Source organism: Lactuca virosa, chromosome 7, assembly GCF_052849685.1.
Source record: "Lactuca virosa cultivar CGN04683 chromosome 7, Lactuca_virosa_CGN04683_v6, whole genome shotgun sequence".
NCBI classification, from domain to species: domain Eukaryota; kingdom Viridiplantae; phylum Streptophyta; class Magnoliopsida; order Asterales; family Asteraceae; genus Lactuca; species Lactuca virosa.
The window spans coordinates 227,171,217-227,183,842 of NC_136432.1; the positions used below are offsets into that span (position 1 = coordinate 227,171,217).

At 42.7% G+C, this 12,626-nt stretch overlaps 1 non-coding gene across 1 annotated transcript; it reads left to right on the plus strand.

Moving 5' to 3' along the window:
- On the plus strand, positions 1–107 carry LOC145128086 (small nucleolar RNA R71). The gene has a single exon (XR_013716688.1). It is a non-coding gene; the product is annotated as a small nucleolar RNA R71 (small nucleolar RNA).
- Positions 108–12,626: the final 12,519 nt, after the last annotated feature.

Below are 12,626 nucleotides of genomic sequence, written 5' to 3' on the forward strand. Positions count from 1 at the left end.
AGATCATGGTGGGGGCAATTCCTTAACAAGCCCTTGTACCTTTCCCACGCCTCATAAAGTGACTCTCCCACGTGTTGTTCAAAGTTTGCAATTGCCTTCTTCAATTTTTCTATTTTGGAGGGAGGGAAAAATTGATCTATAAATTCTTCACACATTTTAGCCCATGTGGTGATAGATCCTAGAGGGAGTGATTTTAGCCAATCTTTCGCGGATCCCTTAAAAGTAACCGGTAGCATACGAAGCAAGATAGTCTCGCGAGGTACATTAGGGATGTTGAAGTAGTCGGCTATGTCGTTGACCTCATCGATATGCTTGTATGCGTCTTCGTGATATTTCCCATAGAATGGGATTTCCTTGAGTTGGGCGAGTATGTGACCTTTCAGCTTAAAGTTAGTAGTTGCTGGAATCGCGGGTTGCACGAGTCATGTGTCGGTATTGTCACGCATTCTTCTTTTCCATTCGCGCATGGGTATGTCTACGATGTCTCCCATGGTGTTATCGGGTTCGCTTTCGTGCTCGCTTCCTTCTTCAGATTCCGTTCGTACTCGGTATCCTCCTTCTTAGGGTCTTCGTCCGTCAGTGTTGTGCTGGATTCTCCCACATACTTTCCCTTTTTCTTGCTAAAAACCGATTTTAGGTTCTTGAAAGGTGACTTATTTGATTCTCCAACGGTTTTATCCTTGTCCTTCCTAAGAGCTGATTGCGGGTTTTCATGTGGTGGGATCAAAGGTGCGTTTGATCCACGAGTCATAAACTCCCTGAAATACAACCGAAAATGTAACACTCCGTTTAAATGGAGTAATAAAATAATAAATCCGGAACCCCAAGATGTAAATTTATATTTTATATTATTTTAAAATGGCCCTAAAATCCATAATATTGAGCGGGGTGTTGGTTTCGGGGAGCCAAACGATATAATTTGGACTTTCGGGGGTTAAAATGTAATTTCAGACTAGTTTGTAAAGAATTTTGAAGTTTGAGGGATGTTTGGTGAATTATGGATTTAATTTGAAAAGGATTTCAGAAGTTGGGGTATGTTTGGTATCATTGGGACTTGAATTGTTAGGAATCTTGGATGCTGGGGGCTGCTATGTAAAATGTCGCCTTGAATTGGACAAGATCTCATGGGGAGGGACCAAATGTGTTAAAAGTGCACAAGTTTTGAATGGAGCGGGACTTAAAACTCGTCACCTTCTCTCCATATTAACCCTAAACCTAATAAGCCTTTAGCCGCCACCTTATTCCTTCCCTCCAGCAGCCGCCATCGTCCCTTCGCCGTTAAGGTCGCAGACCACCAACCAACGCCATCGCAGTGGCTGCCGATGAATCCCCGGACTGATAAAGGTCGACGCCGCGACTGCGTGTTGTCGTTCTCGGAAGTGAGCCCCTCCTCCTTCTGTCTCTTTGTCGACTTCGTCGCCGGTTCTGCCCTTCGTTGCTTCTTCTTCGTCCATAGCATTATGACGATCCGCCGCTGCGCTGCAATCGTTGAAGACGAAGCCACCACTAACACCGGTGGTTAGCGCTGCTGCTGCTTGCTGTTCCGCCGTCCTCCGATCGCTGCACGCCACCAGGTGGGTGGTGGCGTCCATTCTTATCATAAGAAGTCGAGTGCCGCTGTTGCTAATGGTGTGTGCACCTTTTTCTGTTGACCGAAAGTGGAAGAGAACCACCATGGCCGCCAACCATGGTGGCTGCTGTCATTGTTTCCTTCTCTGCCACCACTAGCCGCCGTGTAGTGGTGGCTATGAGTGTGGAATGGTGTTTATTGTGTGTGTACTTTGGATATTATGTTGTATAATCGGATATTTAGTCGGAATAATGAAGGGAATCGCCACCACCACCACCGTGAGGTCGTGGCTGCCACCTCACGCCGCCATGCTGCCACCACCAGCCGCCACTGTAGGTGGCTGTGTGCTCTTGTGTATGATTGGACTGCTTTTTCGGATGATTTTGATGTGTTTTTGATTTAGAATCGTAACCACCACCACGAGGTGGTGGCCGCCTTCGTAAGCCGCCGATGATCACCACTCCCCGAGGTGGTAGTGGGTGGTGCCTGACTTGTTTAACCCTAATGGATCCAATGAAGCCCTATATAACCTAAAAACCTAATTTGGATTTATTGGTTTGTAATTTGGTTGAAAACCCTAATTTTGGGAATATGTATTTTGGATTTGTCGGGACCCTCGTAGGACCATTGGCTTGGAATTTTGAACTATGCCCGACTAAGTTGGTCTAGTGGAGTAATGGAATTAATGGATTAAGTCATTAATGGGTTAAGTAGGAACACTTAACCCTAATCGTCATTTTATATGAAAAAACCTAATTGGATTTGGGTTCTTATTGGGCCATTTCTTGGACTAAGCTGTTGTGGGCCTTCGTGGGCTAATTCGGAACATATTTATGGACTAAGGAAATTATTGGGCTTTAGGACAAGGCCTATTGGAAAGTCTTGGGCCCAATTTGGAAAATTGGGCCATAAGTGGGCCATAATTGGGCCTTGAGAATTATTAGCTATTGGGCCATCAGAATGTCAAGTGTTTGGACTAGAATAAATGGTTTGGCCTTAAGACAGGCCCATGTAGAGGTTTGGGCCCAATTTGGAAAATTGGGCCACATGTAGGGCCTTGGTTGATTATTGGGCTTTTGGGCCTTCAGAGTGTGGGTTTAGGCATTGGTTTTGAACCAAGCTAGGTTAGGGATAAAACGGTCCATTTACCCCAAGTGTAGATTAATGGTTATGTATTGGAACCCAATTATTAATTGGGTGTTGTTTTGATGTTGACAGTTTGGGAATCTGTCAACCAGCAACTAGAGTTTTATTCACAGGACTTCAGCAGTGCGAGGTGAGTCTCCTCACCATACCAATGGGTCTAAGGTACCAAGGTCGGCCTATTTATTTAGTTGTGATGATTATTGTGAATGTGCTATCGAGACATTATGTATTTATGTGAAGACCATGCGGGGGTTCCCATAGAAATTAGTTATATGTGGTATGCTAGTTGATTGTGTGGTATTTCGTATGCTAGTTGTCTTTGTGATACTTGCATGGAAAACCTCGGGGGGTTCCCGAGGCAGTTGGATATAAGGCCATGTGGGGGTTCCCATGGCATTCCAGGCTAAGACCATGTGGGGGTTTCCATGACAGTGATCTAAGACCATGTGGGGGCTCCCATGACATCCGGTGTAAGACCATGGAGGGTTTCCATGGCACCTTTATATGTTTGCATGTATGTCTTATAGGGTTTGTATATGTGTACTATTAATTGATTATGTGTTATGTTGATATGATATTTGTATGGAAGACCCCGGGGGGTTCCCGTGGCAGTGGATTGAGACCATGTGGGGGTTCCTATGGCAGTGGGCTAAGACCACATGGGGGTTCCAGTGGCACCCGGTATAAGACCTTGGAGGGTTTCCATGGCATCCCATATGTTTGTATACATAGCTTATGTAATTGATATGGTTTATGTAGCTTTTATAGCTAATATGGATTATGTGGTTATGTGGATTGTGTGGGGTACGCTTTGTGGAACTCACTAAGCTTCGTGCTTACAATTTTGTTTATTGTTTCAGGTATCATCGGTTTGGAAAGGAAGAGCCTGGATTGATCGCAGTGCACATACCCATGTTTTCCGCATTAAATAATTTTGGGATGAACTCTGATAAATGTTTTAATTAACGATGTTTTGGATGTTTGGGATAAATTATATCTATGTTTTGACTATATTAAAATGAAATTTTTACCCTCAATTTTTGGGTCGTTACAAGTTGGTATCAGAGCCTTCGTTTGAGGGATTCGGACATACTTACGGGTGTGTCTGAACTCAAACTGAGGATCTGTAAAGTTTTAAAAAAGAAAAAAATTTCAAGGAAAAAGTTTTTTAGGACATGAAAAGGTGTGGTGCATGCAATCAGCCGAGCTCAAGTATGTTTCCCCAGAATACCCATATATGTTATCTGTTACGACTTGGTTTATGAATCTAAGAATCTCATGCTAGTTAGGGCCAGAAGAGATGCCTTTATATGTTGTATGAGTTGGTAGACTTGCATGCTAGTGTTGAGTAGTCAGCGATAGATTTGGCCTGATATGTGATGTCTGTAGCTTTGGAGATAATGTATGCCATGCTAGAATGAGAATGATTATTGGTATTAGTAACTGCTAAGTGTATGCTTTTAAAATTGTATACGGTTAGGATCTTATAGCCTTAGAATAATGGATTTGGCCTTATTTCCTGTTCCTTGTCTCGTTGTGGTCCTAGGGTAGAGTCTATTATTCAACAGTCTATTAGATCCTGTTATGTGTATAATTTGCATGCACAAGGCAGCCGACAGTGAGGATGGATGGATATGGATAGCTCGAGTTGCGATATGTGGGCTGAATGTTCTATGATAGTCCTTTGGATCGGAGTGCTACTGCACGAATGCTGCTTGCTTTGTGCTTTGTGGAACTCTGGAGTGATGAGATTCAGATACTAAGTGGATATGACGATATCCAAGAGGTGGATGCCTGGCATCATGAGGAGTTCTTCAGCAGCTGATGGCAGGGTGAGGTTGGGAACCTAGGAAAGCCTAGGGTATGCTCCAGTAAGTTAGTGGGGCAGTTCGGTGAGGTTTGGAACCTAGGGGGAGCCTAGGAGTTGCTTTGGTGGATATTGTGTTGCTGTTTAGCGGATATTTGGTGCACTGGTGAAGTAGGTAACTTAGAGGATTCGGGAGGATTGCTGAGGAAAGTATGGATAGGTGTGGAAGGTAGTATGGGCCCGTACTACTGAAAGCACAGGATCCATACTCGAATCGGTGAGTGTCTTGGAGAATCTAAGAAGCTTATGGGAAGGAGAATTCTTGGTTATGCTATGATAGTGGAGGTAGCTGCTTCGCCAGACGAGGATGAGCATACATGACGAAGGACCAGGGTTAGTCCCGACACCGATGGTGAGCCAGTTAGTGGAAGGACTGTCAGGGTTTGAGTTCGCCTTGGATCTCTTGTATCAGGCGGCAAAGAGTGATTGTGCGATCTATTACACTTTCAGGGTTGGAGACTATGTCTTGGGGGTAGTTAGTAGCTCGGTTTAAAGCAGAGGTTACTCCAGCTATTACAGTCCAGCCGGTGACGATTGAGCTAGCGAGTGGGTCAGCGTGCGAGACCTTGAATGATACGGGTCCCAGAGCCCGACGGAAGAAGATCGATTTGGAGTACCTCGAGCAGAGAGGTTCAGGTGATGTGAAATAAGTGGAGGATCTCGGGAAGAGATCCAAGAGTTCGGATCAGCTTTTGAGAGGCCAGCAAGGCCGGATTCAGTACAATACTTGCGGGAAACTGTGCGAGGGAGTTTTTCGTTTCGAGGGTTTTAGTAAGTGTATCTCTGGGTTTGTTTCCCTGCTTGTGTTTGGGTTATACCTTCAAACATTGTCATATGCCATTTGCATACCGTGAGTTATGGGGTGGTTAGTGAAAGGGTGTTTCCCTCTTTGCTGGTTTGGAGAGTTCAATGTTATCTGGGTCTATGGTCGAGATCTGTTTAGGAACGTGATGCGGAAGGTCTACGGTTAGGATTGGTAACTCAACATTATGCTTGGGTCGGCTTTTGGAAGCCCCAGGGGAAGTGGTCTACTACGGAGGATTTGGTCCGGGCATCGGTTATTTGGACTTCGAGATATAAGTGTGGCATCATTTCAAGACGTCTGAGATTACTAGTTTCGCTAGGATTCGGGAAGTGTTCGTCTGATCTTCAGGAGTTATGTGGTCTTTTGGGGTGTGGGCCAGTAATAGAACACTAGCACGGGTAAGCATCAGGTTGTCAACAGTTTGGTTATTGAAGAGTAAAAAAGGATTAGGAATCCTTCAATTCTCATGTATTGCGAAGACTTAGTCGAATCTAAGTGGGGGAGAATCGTGCAAGTATTCAGAACAGGGGTAGGTATGAGACCGGGATGAGTTTCTCATCCTCATCGAGGATAATGGCGGCCCAAGTGGCTATTTGTTTTTAGGGTTGCGTGAGTTTGGAGTTCAGTAAAACTCCCCAGCGTGTGAATCGCGTCTTCTTGGGGGCTTGATAGCAGAATTTGGGGAAGCAGGTTGGGGCTCCAGTTATGAATTGAGTTCAGTTTGGGTGTTCGGTTGAGTGCATGCTCGACTCTGTATGCGTTTTGAATCGATAGATTAGGGGTAAGGCATTGGGCTGTGGTTATGTGTGGGAAAAAGTGTTGTAAGACTAAGGGGGAGCCGTAGCATTCACTAATGGTCAGTTAGGATGAAAGTGTTGTAAGACTATGGGGGAGCCGTAGCATTCACTAATGGTCAGTTAGGATGAAAGTGTTATAAGACTACGGGGGAGCCGTAGCATTCACTAGTAGTCAATGGGGTGAAAGTATTGTAACACTACGGGGGAGCCGTAGTATTCACTAGTAGTTAGATAGTGTAGAGAGTGTTGTAAGACTACGGTGGAGCCGTAGCATTCACAAGTGGTCAGATAGTGCGGGAAGTGCAGAAAGACTGCAGGGTAGCTGTGCCATTAACGGATTCATTCAGATGACTTAGGCAAGGGTGGGCTAGTTCGCAAGGTTGTGAGTAGGTCACAACATTAATGGAATCAGGAAACGATAGGTCGAAGGAGGTCGGGTATGATGTAAGACTACAATTGTTCTGGTAGATTCACCTTTTGCGTCGGATTCAGTGGTGACAGGTTGTCAGCCTATCATGATCGGATGGATCAAAGGATTGAAGGAGCCATGAGTGGCGGTATAGATAGGGCAGTTATTGTCAGACGAGGTATCCTTCGGAGGTCATGTGGGAATGTTGTGCGTGTGTTCTGGCCCAACAATCGGTTAGGTGTCCGGTGTTCCGGATAGTTGGCAGACAAGTTGGGACCAGGGAGGTCCCGGTTGTTCTTTAGGAAAGCAGCTATGTGGTAGCAAGATGAATTGGAGTGGTTTCTTTGATTTGGGGTCTGTGTGTGGGTTGCTTGTCATTCTGGGCATATACTAAGTTGTTTACAGTTGGACTAAATAATGTCGGAAGTGGAATAGCCAGTTGGCAGATAAGTGCAGTGAACTCGACATTGATTCGATATGGGCGATCTGTCAGGGAGACAAACCATCTCGAGACTTCAGATTTCAGATGTGGCAGATGAAATCAGGTTGTAAGGATTTTGTTCGTCTTCGGGTTTTAGAACCCTACGAGGGTGGTTTTGATTGCCTTGGAAAGGCTAGGGTATGCTTGTGGTTGAGGTTGTGTTGCTCAGACTGTTTGGTGTGTCGTGGTTGTTAAGGAATGATTTCGAGGAAGAAATCAAATTTAAGTGGGGGAGAGTTGTAACACTCCGTTTAAATGGAGTAATAAAATAATAAACCCGGAACCCCAAGATGTAAATTTATATTTTATACTATTTTAAAATGGCCCTAAAATCCATAATATTGAGTGGGGTGTTGGTTTCGGGGAGCCAAACGATATAATTTGGACTTTCAGGGGTTAAAATGTAATTTCAGACTAGTTTGTAAAGAGTTTTGAAGTTTGAGGGCTGTTTGGTGAATTATGGATTTAAATTGAAAAAAATTTCAGAAGTCGGGGTGTATTTGGTATCATTGGGACTTGAATTGTTAGGAATCTTGGATGTTGGGGGCTGCTTTGTAAATTGTAGCCTTGAATTGGAAAAGATCTCATGGGGAGGGACCAAATGTGTTAAAAGTGCATAAGTTTTGAATGGAGTGGGACATAAAACCCGTCACCTTCTCTCCATATTAACCCTAACCCTAATAAGCCTTCAGTCGCCACCTTGTTCCTTCCCTATAGCAGTCGCCATCTTCCCTCCGCCGTTAAGGTCGTGGACCACCAACCAACGTCACCGCAGTAGCTGCCGATGAATCCCTGGACCGATAAAGGTCGACGCCGCGAATGCGTGTTGTCGTTCTTGGAAGCACGCCCCTCCTCCTTCTGTCTCGTTGTCGATTTTGTCGTCGGTTCCGCCCTTCGCTGCCTCTTCTTCATCCATAGCATTATGACGATCCGCCGCTGCGCTGCAACCGTTGAAGACGAAGCAGCCACTAACGCCGACGGTTAGCGCTGTTGTTGCTTGCTGTTCCGCCGTCCTCCGATCGTTGCGTGCCACCACGTGGGTGGTGGCGTCCGTTCTTAGCATAAGAAGTCGAGTGCCGCTGCTGCTAATGGTGTGTGCGCCTTTTTTTGTTGATCGGAAGTGGAAGAGAACTACCGTGGCCGCCATTTTTCCTTCTCTGCCACCACTAGCCGCCATGTAGTGGTGGCTATGAGTGTGGAATGGTGTTTATTGTGTGTGTACTTTGGATATTATGTTGTATAATCGGATATTTAGCCGGAATAATCAAGGGAATCGCCACCACCACCACCGTGAGGTGGTGGCTGCCACCTCACGCCGCCATGCTGCCACCACCAGCCGCCACTGTGGGTGGCTGTGTGCTCTTGTGTATGATTGGACTACTTTTTGGGATGTTTTTGATGTGTTTTTGATTTATAATCGTAACCACCACCACCACGAGGTGGTGTCCTCCACCGTGAGCCACTGTTGACCACCACTACCCGAGGTGGTAGTGGGTGGTGCCCGACTTGTTTAACCCTAATGGACGCAATGACGCCCAAATTAACCTAAAAACCTAATTTGGATTTATTGGCTTGTAATTTGGTTGAAAATCCTAATTAGGGTTTGGAAAACCCTAATTTTGGGAATATGTATTTTGGATTTGTCGGGACCCGCATAGGACCATTGGTTTGGAATTTTGAACTATGCCCGACTAATTTGGTCTAGTGGGGTAATGAATTAATTCGATTAAGTCCTTAATGGGTTAAGTAGGAAAACTTAACCCTAATCGTCATTTTATGTGAAAAGCCCTAACTGGATTTGGGTTCTTATTGGGCCATTTCTTGGACTAAGCTGCTATGGGCCTTCGTGGGCCAATTGGGAACATATTTATGGACTAAGGAAATTATTGGGCTTTAGGATAAGGCCCATTGGAAAGGATTGAGCCCAATTTGGAAAATTGGGCCATAAGGGCCTTGAGGATTATTAGCTATTGGGCCATCAAAATGCCAAGTGTTTGGACTAGAATAAATGGTTGGGCCTTAAGACAAGCCCATGTAGAGGTTTGGGCCCAATTTGGAAAATTGGGCCACATGTTGGGCCTTGGTTGATTATTGGGCTTTTGGGCGTTCAGAGTGTGGGTTTGGGCCTTGGCTTTAAACCAAGCTGGGTTAGGGGTAAAATGGTCAATTTACCCCAAGTGTAGATTTATGGTTATGTATTGGAAACCAATTATTAATTAGGTGTTGTTTTGATGTTGATAGTCCGGGAATCTTTCAACCAGTAGCTAGAGTTTTATCCACGAGACTTCAGCAGTGCGAGGTGAGTCTCTTCACCATACCAATGGGTCTAAGGCACCAAGGCCGACCCATTCATTTAGTTGTGATGATTATTGTGAATGTGCTATCGATACATTATGTATTTATGTGAAGACTATGCGGGGGTTCCCATGGTAATTAGTTATATGTGGTATGCTAGTTGATTGTGTGGTATTTGGTATGCTGGTTTTCTTTGTGATACTTGCATGGAAGACCCCGGGGGTTCCCGAGGCAGTTGGATATAAGGCCATGTGGGGGTTCCCATGGCATTCCAGACTAATACCATGTGGGCGTTCCCATGGCAGTAATCTAAGACCATGTGGGGGTTCCCATGGCATCCGGTGTAAGACCATGGAGGGTTTCCATGGAACCTATATATGTTTGCATGTATGGCTTATAGGGTTTGTATATGTGTACTGTTAATTGATTATGTGTTATGTTGATATGATATTTGTATGGAAGACCCCGGGGGGTTCCCGTGGAAGTGGATTGAGACCATGTGGGGGTTCCCATGGCAGTTAATACCATGTGGGGGTTCCCATGGCAGTGGGCTAAGACCACGTGGGGGTTCCAGTGGCACCCGATATAAGACCTTGGAGGGTTTCCATGCCATCCCATATGTTTGTATACATGGGTTAAGTAATTGATATGGTTTATGTAACTTTTATAGCTAATATGGATTATGTGGTTATGTGGATTGTGTGGGGTATGCTCTGGGGAACTCACTAAGCTTCGTGCTTACAGTTTTGTTTATTGTTTCAGGTATTATCGGTTTGGAAAGGAAGGGCTCGGATTGATCGTAGTGCACACACCCATGTTTTCCGCATTGAATGATTTTGGGATGAACTCTGATAAATGTTTTAATTAATGATGATTTAGATGTTTGGAATAAATGATATCTATATTTTGACTATATTAAAAATGAAATTTGTACCCTGGATTTTTGGGTCGTTACAGAAAAACACGCGTAAAAAGAACAAAACGAAGTAAAAATGAAACTGAAAAACGCGATGGACTCGACGAGTTCAACGCTAAAATCAAAAAAAGACTAAAATTCTAAATCTAAAAACAGAAAAAACTAGTAACTTTGTATGAAATAAATTCCACACAAAGGATCGATAATACTAGAAATTAAAGTAACTATTAGAACCGTTCCCCGGAAACAGCGCCAAAAACTTGATGTGTGTGAAATGCACTAGCTTTATTCCTACTATTTTAAACACAAATTAAACACACGAAAGGCAGTGTACCTATCAATTAGCAATATAGTTCAAGTAAGCAGGGTATCGAAAATAGGGAACGGTAACAATTAAACTAACTACTAGAATTATCTTAAATAAAAGCAAGTAATAAAAAGACGGGTTTTCTCTAGTTTTACAAGACTAGAAACTTAAACAATTAACTAACACTCAAACAAAGAAAATTAATAACTAAAGGAAATTGAAGGTAACTAGATTCAATATTAAAAGAGACTTCTGTTTAGATTTGACTCACTTATTCCTATGGTTGATTTTATGGCAAGTGAATTGGATTAATTTATCATTGGCCACCGATTCCTAATGTGATTAGATTCATGTTCACTATTACCAATCCTTAGCAAACTAATTAATTCAAACAGTGGCCAATTGGTTAAACTAATAAGTTTCCTAGCATTTAAGTCGGTTCAAGTACGACTTGTAGTATTAGCTAACTAAATTTATCAATTCAATCAACTCTTGTATGGTTGTTCATCACACAAGCTTACACATTAACTTACTTATTTTCTAGTTAATCCTAGGTTCATATTCACGAATACTAGGCATACAATATTGCTTGCACAAAAACCATATGAAACAAGCAATTAAGAAGATATTTATGCAACTTAATAAACTTGATAATTAACAGAAATAATTATTGTCAACACATAAGGGTCTTTAACAAGCTTAACAAAACAATTCACCAAATCCAATTAATCCAAACCATAAAATCAAATCGTATTCCTAAGCTTATCTAGTCCTAACAGAAGTAATGAGTTTTTAGCTCATATCTAAAGCAATTAACATCTCAAAAACGAAATCCAATGATATAAAAATAGTTTGTGCAAAAGATTAAGAAAGGAGTATGTGTGTTGCATTTGATCTCTTCCAAATTGATCTCTAGGGTTGATCTTTGAATTCCAGAGCTCCAAGAATCCTTCTATTCGCCAATAAGTCGCCAAAAGATCCAGAAAAAACTTAGGGTCTCGGGTAATAATGTCCTTTATATAGTTTTATGAAAACATGGGCAACTCGCCGAGTCGATAGACCGACTCGGCGAGTCCGTCACTTAAATCCCGTGTACGGTAGGGCACATGATGGTTCGCGAATCTTCTCATCAACTCATCGAGTTGAGGACCAACTCACCGAGTTCTTCACATTTTTAGCGTAATTTCTTCTAACATAATTCCCGAACTTTCGATCACTAGTCTCGCTTCCTTTTTCACTCGAGCGCGTCTTTTAGGATGAGAATATAATTTTAACATAATTAAGTATCTTTTGTTCAATAATTGAGACAAAATAGCCAAAAAGTATTAAGATAGTATACGAAATATCTGACTAAATATGCACATATCAATATTTTTCAAGATCATTCAGAAAAGCTGACCATAAATCAATAACACCTCTGTGAATCCTACAACCTGGTATGAGCGACTCCATCACGGATCTTATACCAGCAAATCCGTTGGCAGATTCATAGACTTTTTCCTTAAAAAAATTAAGATTATAAAAACATATACTAAACTTTTAAGGTAAAAAATTAAGATTATAAAAAAACATCAATAAGGAAATACCTGGGATTACGCATAGCCAAAAACAAAGAACCTGCAACCCTTTCTTCCAAACGTGAAACACGTTCAGTTGTATCAACTTCTTTTTTATGATAAGGTGAACAAAGTGCTAGATCAGGTTGTAGATCTCTTTTTGGTCTACCTGGCTTGGCATTGATGTTATAAGACTGAATTGGTATTGTTGAAAAAACGATATGTTTCTTAATATTCGCTGCATATGTATTAAGAGGAATTGGATCATTTGGAGTTCTAAAACATGCATCTAAACCAATGTCTGAATCCAACAAATTCCCCTTAGACAAATTTTCAACTACCCCTTCACCTACAATGCTTGTAGAAGATTCACCAATAACCAAATCATGATCTGAACAACACAAGAGAAGGCTTTCCTAAAGGGTTTGAAATAATAGCATCAGGATCATGAAACTGATTTATGACTCAATATTTCTC